General features: G+C 35.0%; 1 protein-coding gene across 2 annotated transcripts in view; it reads right to left on the bottom strand.

Annotated features, from left to right (window-relative positions):
- Nucleotides 1-24,911, bottom strand: part of EPB41L2 (erythrocyte membrane protein band 4.1 like 2) — a 262,601-nt gene that overhangs the window by 227,350 nt on the left and 10,340 nt on the right. The gene's annotated exons all lie outside the window — the stretch shown is intronic.

Raw genomic sequence — 24,911 nt, forward strand, 5'->3', positions numbered from 1 at the left:
TTTAGAGTTCTAACATACAGGTGTGATTGATCCAACTGTGGTAGACAGCCTCATTGAACAAACAACTGCCATTAGCCTGGGACTCAGAAGACTAAATTCTGATTCTGGCACTACTAACCACTTTCCACATCAGTAAAGTAAACCAGAATGAAGTTCTATGATTCCAATTACTTTCCCAGAACACAATACTTTTGCGTCCCTTGACAAAATGAAAGACTGACTTAATTCTGACAAATTTCTCTGAGAAAGGGTAATAAATATATCCAGTTCAGGAGGCCCAGAATCACAAATCAAGAAGTATTAAATGTTCCTATATTGCAGTCATTGGGCCAAGAATACAAAGACAAAAATCACAATTTCTGCCTTCAAAAAGTTGACTCTAACAAGGAAAATAATGTTATATACAATATATATAAAGTAATTCTAGCAATTTTGAAGGGGAGGTACTCGCAGCTGGGTAGGATTAGGAAAGGCCTTGTAAGGAAAGAAACACCTGAACTAAACTCTGAAAGATCTAGGGATTTTGAGAGGTAGAGGTAAAGAGGAAGAAGTACCTTCTAGGCAGGGTGGATAGTTCAAATGTAAGGAAATGGGAACTGGAACATCATGTGTAAGGAAAAGCAAAAAAGATCAAATTGGGCTAGTCTGTAGAGCACTAGGATGGCAATAATAAGATCAGATAGTTAAGGCTGGGGTTAGACTTTAAAGAGCCCTAAGTACCAAACAGGAATTTGCACTGGATTCTTGATGAAATAAGGGAACCATCAGAGTTCAATTTGAGTAGGGAGCACCATGACCAATCTTTCCTTTAGGAATATCATGCTGACCATAAACATCTTCTCTGGCTGGATATACTGGGGAAAAAAAGACTTGGGGGAATGAGATCAATAAGAAATTATTACAATAGTTTAAGCACAAAGTAGTAGGAGCCTGAAATAAGATGATGGAAATATGAGTAGAGAAAAGAGACCAGATTTGAGAAATGCTGTAGAGACATAATTGACAAGACGTTTCTTGAATATGTAGGATTAGAGAGAATGAAAAAATCAAGAATGACTTCCAAGATGAAACCTAGGTGACTGAAAAATTGAGAAGTTCAGAAGAGGGGTGGTTTGGGAAGGGGGAGGGGGAAGAAAATAAATTCTGTTTTTGAGATGCCTAAAAGACATTCAATTCTAAGTGACCAAAAGGCATCTGGTGTCTCTCAAGAGAGAGACTATTGATAAACAGATAGGTGTGGGAGTCAACTACATAAAGGTATTAATTGAACCCATGGGAACTGATTAGATCATAAGGAAAAGAAAAAATGTAGACAGAGAAGGTAGTCAGTTCAAAACTTGAGTTAGGGGGCAATATATTGATGATGATTCAGCTAAAGAGACTGAGAAAGAGAAGTCAGACAAGTCAGAGGAAACCCAAAGAAGAGAAGAGCATCACAAAAACTCAAAAAAGAATAGTCAATAGTATCAAAATGCTGCAGAAGTCAAGAAGAATAGGGGCTGAGGGAAAGTCACTGAATTAATTAGATCACTGATAACTTTGGGAAGATGTAGTTCTCTTGAGTAATGATGATGGAATCCAGATTACAAGGGGCTGGGAAAGGAACTAAACATCTTTTCTCTAAGAAAAAAGGAAAAATTGCAAGTACTAACACATCAGAGAACAGTAAAATCAAAAGAAGTAGTTGAAGAAAAAATTGTCTGAGAGGGTTTGGCATGAAATAATATGAAGCTGAACAAGATAAGAATAGGGATAAAATTTGGATTTCATTGGTATAGAGTCATTCCCTCTTACCGACCAAAGCAGGTCAGAACCTTTCCAGCAAGCATCTTATAGTATAGTAGAGAATTGTTTACAAACTGAGATATTAAGTTACTTCCCCAAGATCACAGGGTTAGTATGTTTTTCTGACAGAAATAAACCTAGGTCTTCTTCATTTTGTGCCTCAGAGTTTGATAAAGAAGTTCAAAGAGTACATCTGGGTGGGATATGAAGATTGTTAACAAATAGATGTGAAATGGAACAAACTGTCACTATTTCTATCATAATGAGTTCTTAACTATATTAAGATTAGATCTACTACAGTGGAATTTCAGAAGAGTCTGAAAGTAAGGGAAAGGTTGCTATTAAAAAAAGGTTATGAAGAATAAAAGATTCATATCTTTTATCTACCAATCCATAGAACTACTTTTCTCCCATCTCTTAAGATGGGCTTTCACAGATTATCTACAATCAACCACATGCTCATAGTTCTACATCAATCACTTAAGTGCTTCAGTTATCTGGATAAGTGGCTAGTCATTTTCCACTCCACTCACTATCTAGCCCTGTTCTGCCCAACTGCCCAGAGAACTGATTGATGTCATCTGTGTGGCTGTGAGCATATAACTGGCTAGAGATAATTTGTGAAATTATTAAGACAGTGAAACTCTCTTAAGAGATGAGTAGTTCTCTCCTCATCTGTAAAATGAGAGGGCAGGGCTTAACAGTCTCTAAGGTCCCTTCTAGATCTTATTCTATGTTCTTATGCTATAAAAATCAATATTTTCCTTAAAACCATGTTTAAGAAAGCGACACAAAGGGATTTCGAGGTCAGGGAGATGGCTTGTCTGTGACTCATTACTGGCTGTGTGCTCATGAGTCAGCACTTAACCTCTGAATACAGAAAAGCTGTTGAGGTTCCATACAGGGGAGTCCCTTACATTGATGATCACAGGTCCTAAATATAGACAAAACAGTCCATACCCTCAAAACATTTATATTCTGCCTGGGGGGTTGGGGAAAAGGACAATATACAACATGAACACAGGTAAGCAAATAAAAAAACATGTCATTTATACATGTATATTGCCCCAAATATTTATTCTTGAATATTGATATCCAATCTGTGAATATATACATACACATATCACACACACACACACACGGTGACACTCCCTTTCTGGTCCCAAGATTAATGCTTAAGATTTAACCTCCATTTTTTTCCTTTTTTTTCCTGCCTTCTTGCTGCTGTGGGATCACACCCTGTATAATCTATATAACTCCAATCTCCCCTCATCCCAGGGAAAATTCAAAAACCATGCCTGATAGGGATAAATTAGGGAGAAGGATGAACAAGAGAAAAGCCTGGGGATCTCCCAGTTACTCACCCCATCATGCTAATACTCTAAACACAATTTTTGTTTCAAGAAGTCATTATTCCTGGTTTATTTCTTGGGGGTCAAGGGGAAGGCAGCAGTGGAAATATATGCTCAAATATCTAAAGATGGAAATCCAGTGCTATCTTCCTAAACAAATATGGTTGTATATAATATTTTACCAATAGAGCCTCTGACTCCAAAAGGCAAGCACTGCAATGACATGGACCAGATTCACCCTTTATATTCACCCTGTAATATCATTAACAGCCGAAGTGTTCATACATTCTGAGGAGGAACAAATAAATTTTCAAATATTGATTTATTCTTTTAATCTGCTACTTTATCAGTCTAAACATCAGGCTCTTATACTAGCCTAGAAAATGAATCCACTCTCATTTTCTTCAGCCTAATCTCTCCCTTTATTTGAGGACTCCACAGCAGAGCACTAAAGTCCTTCCAAAACCTTATTTTATAGAAGACTGGTATTTGAATTTTCTAGCTAACTCTCCACATTGCATCATCAAGATGTGCTTGGTTTCAATTCCATAGGTGATGGGTAACTTCTTGTGCCTCTCTCCCTCTTCAGCTGCCTTTTGTGTAAGCTCCTTGACAGGAGGAACTGTGGGGGTTTTTTATTTGTTTCCTTCCTGGCACTTAGTAGAAGCTAAATAAATATTTATCGAATTGATGCTAACACCCTAAATATCGCAAGCATAACAAATACTCATATACTACAAAATATAAATTATCAATAATTTAAGTCAATATTTTAGGTTATACCTTTAAATTATATCAACATTTCTGAGTTTGTTTCTTTTTTCATAAAATAAGGAAAACGTGAAAAGCATTATGACAATGGACAGAGAGCTGGTATTGGAGCCAAGAAGACTAATAGATCATGTCCCACTTCTGATATATATTGACCTTGTGACCATGGGCAAATCACTTAACCTCTAGCCTCAACTCTCTAGGCTAGTGGTGTCAAAAACAAATAGAAACAGTAACTAAATTTTACATAAATACCCCTGTGAATGGCATACTGATTTCATTTAAAAATGCAATACTATGTTTTATTGTATTTTAATTTATTTTATTAAAACTTCCTAATTACATTTAATCTGATTCAGCCTGCACTTGGTAGCATTGTGGGCCAGACAAGGCCACTGAGGTCAAGGAAGTAATGTTGGCCATGAGAGGTCAGTGGGCCAAGTGTTGATACCTCTTCCCTAGAAAACTCTTAAATCTAAGTTGTGGAGAGCAGGTGCTATAATCTACATTAGCAGAAAAGTTTTTAGCATGCTGCACCAATGACATCACAGATCTAGGATGTGCCTGTGAGGAATCTACTTATTAAACTCAAAGAATATATAATCTATTATCAAATTATTTGTACCTTACTACATTTCAGCTGTTATTAATTTTTAAAAAGCCTTTGTAGAAAGGCCAAAGAACTTTATCGATGTTTTAATGAGCAATGCATTTCAGGGTTTTAAAAAAAAATGGAATTTTACAAAACCAACTTTTGCAACATAGTCTGGCAAGCTAGGGACTGTCTAGGCATATAACAAAACTAAAGGACAAATTGTCTTTGAGGAAATCCTGACAGTCTTTGTAGTCACTGAAATAAACTGAGTGATTGCTTTGTTTCATCTTCAACTAGATAAAAAGGTTCCTCCTCAAATCATCAGGACAAATCTGTTCCTAACTGCCTCTCCCAATCCCGAATGACAGTCTCATAAAGAAAAGACTCACATCACAAAACTAATAAGAAGTGAACAATCCTCTACCACTCCCAAATAAATTTCATTGCTTTATACCATTACAGGAGAATTATGTCTACTTCTCTAACAATTCAGATATTGTCTTAAGAAATCTGTGAAAGGTTGGAGAAAGTGAAATCTGAAGAACTTAAAAACAAAACAATCCCACTTCCCAAATTCTGACAAATTACTTCACTTTCTCACCTACCTAATAAAATAAAAATCTCATGAGGCATTTTTTGAAACACTGCCCCTGAGTCTGTCTTTCAATCAAGAAATGGCAATGTTAAATGCTAAGTGACACTTATTAAAATAAAAGTCTCAATGTAAGAAGAAAATCATAAAATAGCTTTTTCCATTTTATGAGAAATGTGTTCCTTAAAGAGAAAAAGCAAAATGGATTTTTAAAAATTGTTATTGAAATGTTGCTCCTAACAACCTCAAAAAAAAAAGCAACCCCAAAAACTCAAGGTTAATCAATCAAGCAAATTGTATTTGTGAAAGCTTTTGGCCTCTCAACCGAACTAGCAAGGTCCAACACCCAGCTCCAGGGGCCTCATGACATCCTTTCGAGGAAAGCAAAGAGCCAAAAACCCATTACTGCCATGTTTTCTTGCCAAATAACAGATGAAAATTTTAACTATGCCAACATGACTCCAAAATGCACCCCAAAGAAAAGCTTAAATTGGTCTTTTGAGATGCTCTTCCTTTGGCAGTCAGTTCACTTCAAATACTGACATGCTGAGAATACAAGAAAACAGAAGGCCCCCTTTCAAAGACATTTTTGCAAAGTTGGCATTAGTTATGACAGCTTAAAAATCTGGCAGCCACTCTTTATAAAATAGATTTGTCCTTTGCTACTTGCACTGGAGCAAAAAGCCTTAAGAAATAGACCAATATTACCAATCACTTAGAACACAACAGTGAATCTACTTTCTTCCTTAATTTCAGTCTGTGCATATTTTTCTGGCATGAATAATATATGATATTTGACACCAGACATTACTTCACTGGTACCTTACCCAAAACAATACTGATTCTGCCATAAATTCTGGTCATTTTGAAGATTATTTCCCACACACACACACACACACTTAGGTTTTTTTGATATTTGTTTACTTTTCTGAGCAAGAAGTGATAGATGGGTCAAGTAGTTTATTAGGTATTTTTGATCCTTTGAAGAGTCAATAAACAAAGTCTGAGGAACACTTTTCTTGAAAGATCATGGCATAAGGAGTTATTACAAGATATGATTTAATTCCTAACCAGAAGTTACTCTTAGAGAGACAACATAGTGTGGGCAGGTGTGGAGGAGGTGGATGAACATGAGTAATCTGAATTTGAGAAAAACATCTCAGATAAAGTTGTCTCTGAAACAAAAGAAACAGAAGTATGAGATTTGTACAAACCCACAAAACCAAGATAGGACAGAGGTCATACAGCCAGGTAAGTATCAGGAAAGGAATTCAATCTCAGCTCTCTTCAAACTCAGGGGGCCACTACTCTCTCCTCCACATCATACTGTCTTTCCACAGAGCAAAATAATGCAGTAAACAAAATTAATATTCAATGCCTTCTACATTTACTATTGTAATTTGGGGCATTCTTCCTAGGGCATCCTATTCCTGAAGGTATCCAGAGATTTTATATTGACACAAACAACAGTGATTCTTGTATCATACACCTGGTCAAAAATTGTCAATGCTTCCACTCTGCCTTTAAGAGAAAATCAATTCATTTCAGCCTAGCACTGAAGGCCTTCTATCATCTGGATTCATCCTATTTTTCCCAAACATATTACATGGTACTTCCCCCCTTCAAGCACTGTTTGCTCAACTGAACTATGAATCATTCCCCAAACTTGCCATGTTGTATTTTGCTTCTGTGTTTGCTCTCCCTGATGCCTAAAATATATTCCCTCTTTATCTCAGTCTTTCCATCAAAGCTCCACTGGGTTTACATCCTGTCCCAGAGGTCTTCTCTGATGACTCTAGCAGAAAAGGTTCTCTCCTCTTAAGATTTCCTTGAATGATCTAGATCTCTCCCCTATCACTCTGGATCTTATACTTATCTGTATATATAGCATATTCCCCACTACTTATGTATTTCCTTCTATCACTTTCTACTTTCTACTATACTTATTTGTGTATATGTTATATCCCCACTATCTGTCCCTTAGAGGACAAGGGATATGCCATCTCTCTCTTTTTTTTAATCTTTTTTTAGTCTCTTTTTTTAAATGTGGGATCTCAAGCTAATAAATTAACTTAAATGTTTATCCAATTAAATTCCTCACACAAAACTTGCAAGACAGCTTGTGCTTATTATTCCCATTTTACAGATATCACTGATGATCAGAGAAATTAGACTTGCAAAGATGTCCAGAAAACAAAAAGGCCTAAGAAAAAAGCCAATATATTTAGGAACATGGAAGAATGATGCACAAGGAAGAGTGCAGGGGTGAGATTAGAGTCAAGAAGTCTGATGATTTTCAAGAATAATTTCTATAGTGATGAATCAGAAGCCAGATTACAAAGTATTAAAGAAGTGAGATGAATAGAAAAGAACTGAAGACCAAATATAGACTACTCTTCTGAAAGCTTGAGGTAGCAAGAAGGGAAGAGGAGAAGTTAGGAAGGAAGGAAGGAGAGAGAGAGAGAGAGAGAGAGAGAGAGAGAGAGAGAGAGAGAGAGAGAGAGAGAGAGAGATCCTGCTGTTAACAGGGTCATAGGAATGTTGGGGTTGTTGCTTTGGGGTTTACTTGATTCTTTTTAGGGGCCTAAATATGTTTACAGAGGGAAGAAAATTAATCCTTAAAGAATGGATTAAGAAACAAGACAAAGATATAACTGATGATAGTACAAGGTACTGAAAAGAAGAACAGGAAGAAATCAAGAATATGAAATATTCTAAAAATCTCGAAGTTGGAAAGAACCTTTAAACAGTTAGCCCAACTATACTTGAAGAAGAATTTTCTCTCTAACAAACTGGTTGAGCAGACTTCTAATCTTTTCCTTAGATAACTTTAAATGACAGTCAATTGAGTAAATAAGAATTAATAAGCCTTTTTATGATGAACTATATACCATATATATACATACAGTATATATACAGATAGATATATAAATATTATATCTATATATGTTTATATATAATATGTATGTATGTATGTATATATGCATATATAAGTATAAAAGACCTGAGAATAAAAAGGGAAATCAAAAACATATTATGTGCCCTAAAAGAACTCACATTCTAAGAGAGAGCTCACAAACAATACTTCATTGAAATGAATGATCCTTATGTGACAAATATGGTTCCAAGGACATCTAAGAATTGACTGCTGTGATTTTACCAATGGGGAAACTAAACCCAAAGAGGGTAATCGACCAGCTTGAGATCACAAGAGGCAAAGGCATGATTTGAATGCAAGTCTTCCCAACAAGTCTAGGAATCCTAGTCATTATGACTGCCTAAATTTCCACATTTGGATGATATGATTTTTTCTAGGTATCTCTGGAGCAGTACTCTTTTCAGTAGTCCCACCTTCCCTAAAATGTTAATTTTAAAAAACAAAACAGAACCACAATAACTGGAACTCCCTAAAAAAAAAAAAAAGAGTGGCCTAAATAAGCCTCCTGTGACATCAGGTCAGGCATATTTCCTATTCAGCACACATAATTCATTTTTCCCTTCTGAAGTTGCCTGCTGGTCATGTATTATTCGCCACTAATGGATCAGGTCATTCCTCAGTATGACTATTGGTTCTTCAGGGCAGAATGCATTGAAGTAAAAACATCCCAATCTCTCAGATGCAGAACAAAAAGAGACCATATGAAAAAGCAGGCTTTTAAAGGGCAAATTTTTTTAAAGGAAAAAAGTGAACTAAATATGTATCACCAATGAAGTAGATTTGATTCAATAGGTTGAAAGTTAAATTAGTGCATTTTGGAAGACAGATTTGGCAAAGGAAACAACATCTTTCCTATTAAATCAGGAGGAAAAGTACAGCCACTAAAATGGACTTTGTGTTGTCTATATGGCTCGAAGACAAAAGTTGATTGGATCACCAATTAGAATGGAAAGGTCTCACCTATATAGGAAGTTAAGTGCAATTTGAATACAGAGGTGAAAGGAAAACCTGAGTTCCAGTGTTACTCTGAGCAAGTCACTTAATCTCTATTTGTCTCATTTCCTCAACTGAAAAATGGGTATTATAACAGATCCTACTTCTCACAGATGTTGAGAGGATCAAATGAGAAAATATTTGTAGAGTGATTAATTTAAATAGCCACCATATAAATATTTATTCCCCTTTCTCCTGTAGAAAGACCCAAAGGTAAATGTACACACCCCATATTTACAAGATTTGTATCCCCAGGCTTTAATTACCATAATCTTTTGCACACAGGAAACACTCACAAGCTTCTTTACTCTGATATACTATGAGGAACTCAATTTAGTTGAAGGAAGCCTTTGACTGGCAAGACATCAATTTACTTCCATAACTTGTCATACATCTGGACCTTTCCATTGGATACAAATCCTTTAGTCCTATAATATTGCTACCAGAAAAACCCACTGGTAGTTAGTTGGGGGAGGGGAGGGGATGGGGGAAGATCTAGAAAAATCTATTGACCTGAAACTGCTTACTATTTTTCTTCTTTACATATTAATATTCCTCTGTTTGAGTTTTAAGGTTAGAGATTGATTTTCCCCACCTCCCAGGAATTTCCTGTCATAACCAGCTTTTTAGCAGTTATCAGTCAAATAACTGATTTGAAACCAGTTTTCAGTGTTTTTCTGAAATTTGATCAGTACCAGAGCCTAGTTTAATGTTTCTGCATGCCCAAGACCTAAAAATAATTTATTTTTTCCCTTTCAATAGCCTAAGAGTATGTGTTACCTAAGGTAAAAAAGCATTAGTATAAAACTCTTTGCATTCACCTGGGTAAATTATTACATCCTTTGAAATGTTAATAAGCAAGCTTTTCTGAAGTTTATTTTCCACAGAAATAATCTTAGCATTTTCTAGGATTTCATTACTGGCTCTCATTTCAATCTTCTAATTTTATTTCTTAAATAAAAGCTGTTTTTCCCCGGGGACTTAAGATGTTTCACACCTGTGTAGAGGCAATCTCTTCAGTTTTTAGAAATGTAGTTTAGAATTTTTTTATTTTTTGGCAAATTCATAAAGATATTGCCTAAAAATCCCTTTGACATTCAAAATCAGATTCCTTATCTTTGACCTTTAATATTTAATAGATCAGAGTAGCCAAATCCAAATGACCAATGACCGTTTTTGCACTAGCATTTCATTGTCCTATCTCCTTTTTCTACCCAAATAAAAAATTGGAGAGAAGATGAAAGAACTCGGAGAAAAAAGGTCTAATTACTACAGATAATACATAATTATAGTTAGCACTAAATAATGTTTTAAGGTTTGCAAACAATTTTACAAATATCTCATTTTATTCTCACAACAACCCCAGAAAGTAAATTATTATTATCCCTATCCCTTTTTACATATAAGGAAACTAAAACAGCAAAGGTTGACCAAAGACACACACCAACACCTAGGAAGTATCTGAGGTTGTATTTGAATTCAAGGTCTTACAAATTCCAAGGCCATAGCTCTATAAACTGCTTCCACCAACCTGCCTAGAATACTGAAAAATGAAAACAACTTTTCAATGGTAAAAATAAATGGACCAACTACTGGATACAAATTTCTATCTCCTTTTATCAAACATACAAAAGATTTAAACAAAGAACTTGATAGTCATAAGGATACTCTACAATTCATCTATAAGCAATATCACTCAACAATTTAAATGATTACATCAAAAAACATTACCCCTTATTTAATTTACAAATATCACTCATCAAAGTGTATGGAAATTATTTGATCAGCCATGCAACCTATAAAAATTACATTAAAATGTGAAAAGCACTGCTTAGATTTTCAAATATATTTTACAAGGCATCATTGAACATGTGAATTTTGAACATTTGAGATTGTATTCCTTATTCTAAATTTTCTCTCAAAAAAGTTAGTGAAAAATCATTTTTCCATAAGCTTTTGTTTAATTTTCAACAAAATCCTGACAAAACTTCATGCAGACCATATAAGAGAGCACTATCATGGCCCTTTAAATAATAATTTTGTAAAACACATTGCATCTCCAAAGGGGCAAATTCTCAAAACCTTACCTAAGTATTAAATAATTTTCTTAATTCAATGATTTTACATAATGATTCCACAAGACTCATCTTGTAAAAAAATGCATTTGTAGTCAGACATAATTTTATGTGTGTATATATATATATATATATATATATATATATATATAATATAAGCTCCTGATAAATTAACCCCCACATAAATAAAGCAAGGATCAACATACTTCCAAAGGTAAAAAAAGTTATTCTTTCTATCTAACACAGGGCAAGAGTTCAGGAGAGGCCTATTAGGAAATAGGTTGATTGAAGTGGTTAAAGCATCAAAGAGGATAAGATGATGAGCCCTAAGATAAGAAGTAGCAGGTGTCTGAAGATATCATTAGAGTGTATCAGAGTGTAAGATTAAATGAGAGTGGCAGGAAGAGGACTAAAAAAGAGCACCATTTCATTCAATTTTCAGAAACCAAGAAGGTTCCACTACCATCCAAGGCACTGAGTCATCAAAAAACAAAAATGGAGAGAGAAGGATGTAAAAAACATTACCTCAGGCAACTAGGTGACACAGTGGATAGAGCACCGGCCCTGGAGTCAAGAGTACCTGAGTTCAAATCCAGCCTCAGACACTTAATAATTACCTAGTTGTGTGGCCTCGGGCAAGCCACTTAACCACATTGCCTTGAAAAAACTAAAAAAAACAAACAAACAAAAAAACCATTACCTTCTACTGGGGAAGAGGCCAATATGTACCTGAATCAGGTAAAATACAAAGTAATTGGGGAGGGAAGCCCAACAAACTGGAGGAAAATCAGTGTAGCCTGCCAATAAGTGTTAACTCTTGAACTTGGCTTTGAAGAAAGCTAGGAATTCCAAGAGGAGATAGTGAAGTAGAAATAGGCGTGGACATAGTCGAAAGTAAAGGCAGAGGCAGGAGTCCGAAAAGAACATAAAGTCGAATTTCAATAAAGTATGGAAAGGACAATAATGGACAAAAATGGACATATATACATGCATGCATGTATGTATGTATAAAGGTGTATTTATATGCCCATGTTATCTAATAAAATTGATATAATATACATACTATATCTGCATATATGTGTATAGAAAATACATTTTAAAAATAAATACAAAGGCAGCTAGGTGGTGCAGTGGATAGAGCATTGGTCCTGGAGTCAGGAGGACCTGAGTTCAAATGTGATCTCAGACACTTAATAATTACCTAGCTATGTGGCCTTGGGCAAGTCCTATTGCCTCACAAAAAACCAATCAATCAATCAATGAAATAAAAATGAATACAAGGTAAGTTTTGGGGGACAGGCATTATCAGCATCTGTGAAGGAAGTCAAGACAAGTTTTATATAGAATACATCATTTGATCTGAGTTTTGAAATTAACAAAGGACTATTTATTAAATTTATTTGATTTTTAATTTGCTATAAAATAAACATCTCCATAATACAGTATAATAAAAAAAGATTGCTCAAGAAACTTCAAATATACTATGCACAAATTGCTTTTTAATATACAAAAGTTACCATGTAAATAATCTTTTTCCTCCCTACCTCTCTTAATCCCCGCCCCAGATGGCCACCATTAGACACAAATAAGTATATATGTATAATGTACTTCTAATTATCAATTCTTTCTCTGGATGCAAATAGCATCTTTCTTCATATGTCCTTTATAGCCAGTACAAAGATAGGAGATGGGCTATGGTCAATCACATTTCAACTCTTCTCCAAACACAATATTAAATAAATGACATTTTAAAGACCAACTCTTTGCCTAAATATTGATGATATCTATTTTAATTGCCATGCAATCATTCTTAGGGAGGAAGAAGGGTGTTATCACATAGTATTGATTATTATACTTAAGACATTTTACTTTAAGTGGTATAGTGAAAACGAAAAGAAAATTGGACATCTATTTTAACCATATGGCAATGTTTAACAGGTTCAACTTTAAGTATTTTAAATAAATAAATTTGACGAAAGAATCATGGCTCATTCAAATAGTAAGGGACTTCAAAGATTAAAAAAAATGTAATGGTATCTTCTATTTTTGTACTACCACCAGTTTCAGGGAATCATTCCTTTTAAAAAAGAACTAAAGAAAAAATTCATCAAAACATATCAACACATCAAAAAAAAAATCTAACATTACATAAAATGTCCATATCTGTGTATTTCCGGGGTAGGGGGAGATATTTTCTCACATCTCTTCTTTTGAGGCCTAAGCATGCATTTTCTAATTTCAGTTTTACAGTGTTTTTTCCTTTCATTTGAATTTGGGTAGTCACTGTATGTGTTATTTATTCTGGTTCTGCTAATATCACTTTAGATTAGTTCATACAATTCTATACTTCCCTATATGCTTATCTTCATTGTTTCTTACAGTTTAATACTATTCCATTACATTCACAAGGCATAATTTGATTCCCCAATCATAACAATCTAATCTGTTTCCAGTTCTTCCCTATCAAAAAAAAACATGCTGCTATTAATTCTTTCTTTTTGCAAATGATCAACTTGGAGGGATACAATGTCTAACAACAGAATTTCTGAGTCAAAGGATATGGACATTTTAGTCACTTTATCTGCTCCAGAATAGATATACCAATTCATAGCACCACCTTGGCTAATGATGAGAAGAATGATAATTATAGTATTAATAATAATAACAATAGCAATAATGTATAAACTTGGTGGTGGGCAGGGGTTTTTTGATACAGATCTGTCATTTTTATTTGGGCAAATACTTGAAATTAAAGTGACATGCTCATGGTCACTCAGTCACTAGGGGTCAAAGGCAAGTCTTGAACCCTGGTCTCCTTGAGTCCAGTGTCACCAGATCGTCTCTCTACTTTTTAAAAATCACACCAGAACTAATCTCCATTTCTTTCACTCAGTTCAAAAGGGCACAACTAAGAGCAAAAGAGAAGCAAATTTAGGCTTAAGGATTCCTAATTAATTGGGGCTACTCCGAAGTGGAATGAGTTAGGGTTCTTCTAGTAAAGGATGACCATGACTGTTGACTATACTCTAATGGGACTTTTGTTTTAGTATGCAATGGATTCAAAGAACTAAAAGGTACTTTCTCACTCAGATTCTGTGATCTATGAAACCCTATAATGAAAGGTTTCTTTTTGGAAGGGAAGCACTAGGTACTTGGAGATGCTAGTTTAATAAATAATCTGACAGGTTCAACTGAACTGGGATGTATAGGTCTGGTGACCACAAGTCTATATAGCCCAAGTATAAACCTAGACAACTTGGGAGTAGCTCTAGGTCAGAAAAACTATCGGACTACCAGACAATTGATAGTTTTTGGCCAAACCAATTCATAAAGACAGTCTACTCAAGTGCAAATAGGGAAAGGAAAGTAGAAGATTCGAATCTATGAGTAGAAAGACTATTTTTGAATAAACAGCTTATAAAACAGCTGAAAAGAAAGTGTTTTGTAAATGGTAAAATGTTAATTAAATGTGAACTCATTAAGACATGGGTTCAAGTCCCATTCCTGACATGACTGGGTAAAATGAGGCAAGTCAATTTTTAATGCTTCAGGCAAATCTCCAAGTTTTTGCAGACTATTATTGTAGAGAAAGTGTGCTATGAACAAATCCCCAAAACAGTGATTATCATTAGAAGTTCCTAAAGCCTCAAAGTTCTCAAAAATGCATATATTCATCATTCTAATTAATCATCATTATCCAATCACAGTCCATAGTTGATCAAAAGTAACAAAGTAACAACAAAAGTAACAAAAGTATCAACTGTCCCTCCGAGACCCACTTCCCAACAAATGGTACAATGAAAGGAACTATTAAACACTATATTTCTTGCATCTATAAAAAAAGTTTTAAAAAATCATGGAATTTCAAAGGTCAATCTGGAATGTGGCTGGCACACATTCTACCATGCCACAGTTTGCTAGGATTGAATGGAGTATAGAGTGCTAGTCTAGAATCAGGAAAAATCTGAGTTTAAATCCTTCTTCAGGTTTACTTGCTGTTTGACCCCAGACTAGTTACTTAACCTCAGACTCGGTGTCCTTGTATGTATAATGAAGCTTAACACCTCCTGCCTCACACAGCTGTGAGAATCAAATGGAATAAAATACATCCAGCACTGAACAAACATTAAAACATATAAATGCTAACTATTATCAATAGATGGGGATAGTTTCAAATCCTAAGGAAAAAACTTCTAACATTATTTTGAAACTCTTATGAGTTCATGTAATCTTTGAGTATTATATACTCATCATGTAAGTCTATCAAATTCTGAATTGTATTTCTCCATATATTATCTCTCCCCGCCTACAAGATTGTGGTGAGTCTTTAGCACAGGAACTAATCTTAATTTTATCAAGTACTCATCTAGCACTAGACACAAAACAATTTTAAATGAATGAAAAACCACTCTACAATATCTGAACATATTTTCCTACAAGGAACCTGGTGTTCTGATTGCACTAGGAAAAGCCATTAATTTGAGAATAAAAAAGGTGTTCCATAAGAACAATGAATACTAAACACAAATCCCAGAGCAACAGAGAATGGATATGCCTAACCAGCTTATAAATTTCACTTTCCCACAAGCAACCGGGACAAAAGATTCTTCACAGTCCACTACACACCTGCAAAGGACAATCACTAACAGTTAGCATCAATAATCTTGATTGCTTCAGTTGGCATACCTGTAAGAAGCTGTTTTCTCAGAGATCAGGGGTAATAAACATGAAGCTACTAACTGTGAAAAGTTCCAATACATCCAATATACTAAATTAACACATTTAATTATATCACTAAACTGTTCAAAAACTTCCAACGGTTCCCTTGGGCCTACCAAACAAACATGTCTAAAATGCATCATTCCTTTCTCCATTCAGTATCTACTGCCCTACCTAGATTCAAAAATACCCTTTCCCAGAAGTTCAGCCCTCCTAACTTCAATACCTTGCTGCCTAATTTAAGGCTTGGTTCCATCTTGTTTAGTCTCCAGTTCTCTCTAATTAGAGGTCTGGAAGGCAGAACACCAATCTCCTCCAAATTCATAGAATCCCTCATAAAGGACAGAAACTGGACATTGGGGCTCACTCCATTCTCTATCTGTTGTTCTCCCTGGATTCAAAATACCCTTCTCAGAAGTTCATCATTTCTAACCTCATCACCAATGCTGCTAATTCAAATCTTGGAGAAAATCATGTTGAGTCCATTTCTCTCTGCAGGGCTGGAAGGTGGAGCACTAAATTGCTCCAAATGCCTACCTTCCTAAAGAGCAGAAATGAACTTTGAGGCCCAATCCATTCTGTATCTGCTGCTCTTTCTGGACTCATCTCCCATAAAGATATACAGAAAACCAAAAACTATAAAGGGAGAAGGAGAAAGGAAAGATACTCAACCTAGAGAATATTGGAGAAGTTCAAAAGAGTGGGGCCAGCTGGCAGTGAAATTCAATGAACAAAAGGTCCCCACTCCAGGTACCCCTGGTGCTTGTGCCTTTACTGCCTCATTTTATATTTGTCTCCCCTTTTCATATTGCAAGCTCCTTGAAACAAAGAGCTATATTTCTTTTCCTCAACGCTTAACATAGTGTCTGGCAAATAGTAAGTGATTAATATGTTTATTGAATTGAAGTGAATTTCCCAATTCGTTCTACTCCTTTGAACTTTTCCAATATCCTCTAAGCTGGATATCTTTCCTTCCCCCATCCATCCTTTTCAGTTTCTTTTGGTTTTCTATATGGTATCTTTCCTTACTGAATTGTAAGATCCTTGAGGGCAGCAGTGGTTGCTTTGAGTCCCCCCCATATTTTCTATATTTCCATATTCCATTTTTTAATATTTTCATATTTCAAATTTTTTACATATTTTTCCATATCCCTTGAACTTATTAACACACACTACCAAGAACATAAAAGTAGCTTATGTGAGTAATGTAGGGTGTTTGTTTTCCACAGGGAGGAGGCTATCTAAGCTATACATGACAAAGTCTGGGGTCTGCCCATGGATGCTGTGCCTATGTGCAGGTATGTAAAACAATAAGAGAGACAAAAGAATTGACCCCAACCAATCGCAGAACTGGAAGAGGTCTCCCAACCTGATCCCAACCCACTTGCTCAATAAGGTCCATACCTATTACCATCACTCCCCCTGTAATGATTGAGGCTCATCATATTGATTAGATTGGAAGATTCAGACCAACGGTTAGCTCAGAGGGTAGAAGAAAGCCTTTCAAACTGCATATAAAATTGAACATTGCCACAATTCAGGGCTTTTTCCCACTAGGGGAGATATTCCCTTTTCTGTATAAATATAATAAAAGCCATTTAATCATTCCAAACTAAGTTTTTATAATTATGAGTCATTCTTATCACTTAATAAATGTTTATTAACAGACTAAAATCTCATAGTCTGATACTCAAAGCATTCCACAAATTCTTTATACTGTTCCAATATCAATCTATCAATAAGATTTATTGAGCATCTACCACATGCCATTCTTGTGACTACAAATTCCTGTAATTCAAACCAGAATTTAGTCTTTTCTTTTCTAGCTGGTAAGACTCCATCTGTAAGGAATCTCATTTCTTTTTGCACCTTTCTCAGGCTAAACAATACATTGTCCATATTAGCGCTGCCATGTTAAATCCACTTAATAAGGAGATTAAAAATGAAATGGGGGCAGCTAGGTGGCACAGTGGATAAAGCACCAGCCCTGGAGTCAGGAGGACCTGAGTCCAAATCTGCCCTCAGACACTTAATAATAATTACCTAGCTGTGTGACCTTGGGCAAGTCACTTAAGCCCATTGCCTTGAGAAAACCCCCCCAAAAAATGAAATGAGTTTTTTGATCCATGCTTATTCTACTTGAAGATACCAAATCAATAAAAACCAATACTTGTGACTTAAGGAAATAATAGGTCCCAAAATGGATGAAGGTTTGGAATATATGAGAGAACATTATAATCTTTTTTAAACTAAATTTTATTTTTTTAATTAAAAAAATTATCTCCTTCTCATCCACTCTCACCATAGGGGAAAGGGAGAGGGGATTCAAGTAACAAACATACATAGTCAGGCAAAACAAAATCTATTTTGTCTGTATCCAAAAAAAAAATATGTCTTATTCTGTATCCTGAATTCATCCCTCTATCAAAACAGCAGGTAGTATGCTTTATCACTGGTCCTCTAAGAGATCAGGGTTCATACAGCTTTCAAAGTTGCTTGTTATCAATAGCATTATTGCTACTGTATAAATAATTCTGCTCTTTCCTCTGTATCAGTTAATAAAAGTCTTCCCAAGTACATTCATCTACTACAATTTCTTCAATCAATCTTCATTGGGTGGACACTCCCTTAGATTCCAGTTCTTTGTGATCTCAATAAGAAATGAAATATTTTTCTTCATGCTATGTCCTTTGCTTTCTTTATCTCAGAACAAATGGTATGTATAACTTAGTAATTTCTTGGACATAGTTCCAAAATACATTTCGTGATGGCATATTGTGATCTTAACCTAGAATCAGTCAGTTAAACTTATGTGCAATTTCTACATTTTAAATAATAATAAATAGCATTTTACTTTTTATGGGGCAACTGGGTGTCCCAGAGAATAAGTATAGGGCCTGGAGTCAAGAAGATTTGAATTCAAATCCAAACTCAGGCACTTAATGGCTGTGTGACCCTGTGCAAGTCACTTAACCTCCAATTGCCTCAATTATCTCACTTGTAAAATTGGGAAAATAGTGCCTACTTCCCAGAGTTTTGTGAGGACCAAATAAGACAAAGTACTCAGAAATAATAAGAGTAAGCACCATGTAAATACTAACTATGAGGAAGAGGTGGAGAACAATGATGATGATGATAATGAAAAATATTAAAAAAATAATAGATTCATAAGTAAAAAAAATCCTTATGCAGTAAGAAAAAATAATAAAGAAGAAATAAATTACCCTTTACTTTAAGAAGTAGATCCTAGAAATGAGGTTCGACACACTGGACAGACTCCCTGTGACGGGAACCTTCCTGAGCTTTCTTGACAAGGGAGCACCTGGTCACCAATGGGGATGTAAATTGTTTATCTGTTAGCACTCATTCTCACTATGTGGCTGGTCTACCTCCTTTTCATTAATTAGTATTTTATTTTACTTCTTAAATGCAATTCTTTACTAATCACCTGCTGCTATCACCACCACATCCTAACCAACCACCTCTCCATTGCCCATTAACTGAAACGAACTTTTAATTCTTCAAAGTCAAACCAAGGTCCTCTGACCATATATCTGAAAAATTCAAAAAGAGAAGTCGTGATTGTAACTATGGGAAGTGTAACTATGGGAAATCACTTTATCCTTCCTGGGCTCAGCTTCATGTAACATGAGGGTGTTGGTTTACAAAATCACAAGGTTCCTTTTCTAATTCTAAATCTATGAAATCCCAGTTCTCTATTTAAAAAAAAAAAGCGTGGTTCAATTTTTAAACAATGTTTGGTGAAAAGGATGTCACTAATGTGGGGAAAAATATGTTTCTAGAAATTGACTTAAATTCTTGAGCTTCCTCATTGAAAGGCTTTTTATTTTTAGTACTCACATTTCTCATTAATTCTTTAATACCATTTTTATCTTCTTGACCTTACAAATACTATCAATAAAGGGTAATTAGGCACAATAATTCCCTTCAACAATGTCATCTTTTAAAAGGTTTATTCTAAAAAAAAATTACTCAAGAGAAACCCAATGACTAAAAATTAAACCACTGTGACAATTATTAGCAAAGGTCTAAAAAATTACTTTCAATAGAGTATGAGAAATCCTATTTTTCATCCTAAGAGAATTCAAGGACATTAAGACTATTATATGAGTCAGTTAAGCCTTCAAGTACAAGTCATTTCTCATTATGAAACTATTTCAAAGTAAATCTATGTCCATTGGAGAGGGGAAGACGAAATCTATGTCCCCTGTAAAATGGAAATGATAATAATTACATTACCTAAACCACTTCAGCAGAAATATTTTGTAAACCTTGAAGCATTATACTTGCATTTTTAAAAAATCCTAACCAATATCCATATATTCCAATATAACAAAATCATTTTATAAATCTCTAAGTGGCATTAAAATTCAAGTGACCTCTTCTTTCACTGGGTATCACTGTTGAAAACAACAGCAGAAGCATATTTATTTCAATTATCTTTTAAGTTTCTTCAAATAAGTTCAGACTCCATACTCTGAAAAAAAAGGTATAGTATGAAGCACTCAGAAAGAACATTGCAACTGAGAGTCATTAAAACAAGGTCTAAACCCTATAATTATCTGCATTTTCAAATTTTAATTATTTCTTTTTAGAGATTTTATGTAAACCATTTTCATGATGCATTTATTGTTTTGCCAGATATTTATTGAATTCTCCTATCATAATAATCACATTCAATTGGAGCAGACACTGTTGTTCCTGATACAATGGAGAACAAGAATCATGGTTTAGCAATCAGATAATTTTCTCATTAGGGCAAGGCAGTATTGATTTAAATAACAGTAATTTACAATTCATTAATGTCTTGAATGGGAAAGAAATGATGAATCAAATTTCCTTGTGCATGCCATCATCTGGAAAATTCACAGAAAGAACTTCATTCACCAGCTATGGCAACATTAACCATCTTCAAAGTTAAAACATTAACAGAGAATATTTTTGCCTATAAATTTTTGGAGCACTTTTTTAAAAAATTACATTCTTCATTCTTCCTGGGTATTCCCAGGAAGAATCCTGAAAGAAGTTATTTCCTTATCATGCATAACACTGAAAAAGAAAAAAAAGTCATTTCTCCTCATTCAAAAGGCTCCCTCAAAATTCTATAATATGGCCTTCTATTCTTTGAAGACCATTGGCTTTAAGGAACAGAGTTTCATTTTTATTAGTCTGGTATGCAGCTGTATCATTTGTATGGGTGCCCACCATTCAATAAGCCTTTAAACTATTCAAGAATTAACAATTCAGAGCCAACACCATCACCAAAAAATAGTCACAATGTTAATAACTGTTTAGGCATAAGAATATGACTGGGAAATACAGATTCTGACCCCCAAAAAAACACTACCAAATTTTAAAAGGAACCACTGCTCCTGGCTGTGACAGTTACTCATGTTTAATTACACTCAAAGAAAAGAAAAATCTAATTTATTCTAAAATGTTTAGAAAAGTGCTCTACAAAAATGTAAGCCAATGACTCCTCTAGCATGAAAACCCAATACAAGCATTATGTTATTTCTTTGCAATCCTTCCCAAAATGAGTAATACTTTTAAACTCGATGAAACCCCGACTTTTACTTAAATAAGGGATAATTAAGCTGGAAAACAAGTGTCAGAACACAAGGCAGTAGCATCTTGATGCAACATGATAAAAGCTGACTCTTTCATTTAGTATAAAGTGCTCATTACTGGAGCCCAAGGCAAAGGTTAAATCTACTTTAAAAATCTACTTTCTTTGCTTTCCTCTGAGGATCATTTTTTTTTTACATTTCTATTTCATAACTGTACTTTGGAAACCATATTCTGGCACAGTGAAAGTCCTTTATTGCACAGTCTGAAACGATGGTGATTTGACAAGTAGGAGAAGTATAACTATGAAGTATTTCAGTCATAGTTCATTGACCAGGAAAAGATTTTTGAGTTTTGTAATATCCAAAAGAAGAAAGAAGAGGAGGGGGAGGGGAGGAAAAGGAAGAGGAGGGGAAGAGGGGGAGGGGAGGAGGAAGAAGAAGGAAGGAACATTAGATGAAAGGGAGGGTCTTTTAAAAAAATCACACATGGAGGCGGCTAGGTGGCGTAGTGGATAAAGCACCAGCCCTGGAGTCAGGAGTACCTGAATTCAAATCTAGCCTCAGACACTTAATTACCTAGCTGTGTGGCCTTGGGCAAAAAAAAAAAAAAAAAAAAAAAAAAATCACACACACACAAAAAAAAATCACAGTCTTTTGTAGATTAGAGAAAGCAAGACTAGAAGAAGCCAGATGACTAATCCAAAGTCATAAACCAGAGCCAGGAAGAGAATCTCTCAATTCTCAGGTCACTACAACAAAACTCATAGGAAGGTTATTCTAAAATGGCTCAATACTTGTTCATGTATTCAAACTAAGCTTTTAAAAGGCAAAACAGATTCAAAAATTACACTAAACTGACATCTTATATGCTAGGGAGATAGTACAGTAGAGAACCTGGAAGATCCTTTGAGGTGCTACTTGTTGTGCCTCCACTGGCAAATCACTTAACATCTCACTAACAGTATTAGTTGAAAAAACATGGATCTGCACTGGTAAATAAGAGATTCTTATATGAAATGACAGGACCAGTTCCTATTCCTACAAGATTTAAAGTATAAAAAGTATTTTGCACATTTCAATTAAGCCTTAGAAGAACCTTTAGATAGCATTCTCCTCATTTTACAAATTAAAAATTGAAGCTCAATATTAACAAGCATTTATTAAGAACCTACTATGTATAAGTACTGTGCTTATAAGTCCTAAGGATACAAAGGCAAAAGAATCTCAAACAGTTCACAGTCTAATGGGGGATACATACAAACTAGGTAAAAACAAGATTTATACAAAATAAAGTGGAGATCAACAACAGGGAGGAATTAATGGGGAATCAGGAAAGATCCTGTAGAAAATGGAATTTTAGCAGGAACTTGAAGGAAATCCAGGAAAACAGAAAGGGAGAAAAAAGGAGGAAGACTTCAATGGAAGACTATGAAAATGGGAGATTGGGGACTTCTTGTTTAAAGAAGGGCAAAGAGGCCAATACCACTGTCAAAGGGTTTGTAGGAGTAAATTATAAGGACTGGAAAGGCAGGAGGGATCAGGGTTATAAAGAATAGCAATCTGTTTTTATCAGAAAGTAGGACATGACAAGGAAATAAAACATCAAGTACTTAGAAACAAACTCCAAGATGTGAATGTAATGTCTACAGTCTCAGGTCAAAAGGGAACTGGGTGGTGGCATCCTGGTGGTGAAAGGGAACCACTGATAATTACCTGTGAAGGGGAGATGACATGGTCAGACCTGAGAGTTAGGAAAAATCATTTGACAACTGAGCTGAAATTAGACTAAGGTAACAAGAGACTTGAGCCTGGCTATTGCAATAATCCAAATGTGAGGTGATAAGGGCTTGCATCAGAGAGGGAGCATTATCAGAGGAAAGAAAGGGGCATATAGGAGAACTGTTTCCAAGGTAAAATCAACAGAACTTAATAATGATTTGGAGATGGGGGATGAGACTTAAGAAATCAAGGATGTTACCAAGGTTACAAACTTGAATGACTGGAAAAATGGTGCTGCACTAGAGAGTAATAATAAAGACTGGAAGGTAGGGAAAGATTTAGAGGAAATGAGAATGAGTTCAAGTTTCATATAAATGTCTACAGGACATCCAATTTGAGATATCCAATGGGTAGTCTCAGTCTTCTTAAATGCCCCCTCTGCCCCACTTGCCCACTTATATATCCTCTTGTCTTGAATTCCTCAATCCTCATACCATCCTTATCACTTATTTCCCCATCTAACTAACAGTAACAATGCATACCTCTCAGTGTGGTTGTGAGCCAAGTGATTTGAAGGCTTAAAATATTACTTTAAAATGATCTAGTATTATCATTGAAATTTCTTACGTTGTTTCTCATTTTCCAAAATTTTCCCAAAACAATTCAGAAGTAGAACTTTAAATAACTATGTCCACCCCATCAAAACAGATGGAAACACTTAGAAAATTTGGAAGACAAGTGTTCTTTGCAAACAAATACTATATCCAACTAAAAAGTTATGGAAGACGTTCCAATCTAGTCTGATTTCCAAAAATAAGAAGAGGGGGAGGAAAGAAGAGGGCAAGAACAGTTCTCTCTTTACAGCCTAAGTAAATCACAAAACATAAACTGAGTTCTCATTCAAGGTAAGACATCTGACAAAAAAAGACACAAGCCAAAATTTTGCCTGACATATATTGGAGTATTTCCCATGTCACCAAATAAACTTCCCACCCAAGAGACAGCCATTCAAACAACAAGAGATGAAGAAAGTGGGAAAGGATCTCCTCAAATTGGTCATGAAGTCATCATATATAAAGAAACCAATCCAAAAAGTTCAGTGATAAAACTCTACAGATGAAATGTATTTTTATTCAATATTATAAAATGTTCCTTAGGAATTTTGTTTATGGTAAAGTAAAACCTTTCTGATTAACTGAATCCAGATACCCAGAACACTCAAATATCAGGAATTTTTTTTCTCAATCCATTTTTATCAAAAGGTAGTACATGAAAGGGAAACATCAGGGACTTAGAAACAAACTCCAGTATGTGAATGTAATGACTACAGTCTCAGGTCAACAAAGGGAACTGGGTGGTAGCTAGACAGCACACAAGACTTGGAATCAGGAAGACCCAAGTTTACTGTGTTTGTGTGTGTGTGTGTGTGTGTGTGTGTGTGTGTGTGTGTGTATGACTCAGTTTCTTTATCCATAAAATGGTGACAATAATAGCACCTCTCTTACTTGCAAACCCTGAAGCACTATATAAAAACTAGCTATTTTTGCTATCAACACCTCTGGCTAAATGCTGACCACCAGTGTCATCAAATCTAGACAGCAATTGTGGAGGGCTGATAAATCAAATGTGGGCCACATATTGACTTAATGTAATATTATCTATGTTTTTGTTTTACTTTATTTTGTTAAATATTTCCCAATTACATTTTAATCTGGTTTAAACCACAATCAAAGAGTTGTGGGCCTTGTGTGATTACTTCTCTGGTTTAAATTGATCACTGA

This window comes from Macrotis lagotis, chromosome 5, assembly GCF_037893015.1.
Source record: "Macrotis lagotis isolate mMagLag1 chromosome 5, bilby.v1.9.chrom.fasta, whole genome shotgun sequence".
In the NCBI taxonomy this organism is placed as follows: Eukaryota; Metazoa; Chordata; class Mammalia; order Peramelemorphia; family Peramelidae; genus Macrotis; species Macrotis lagotis.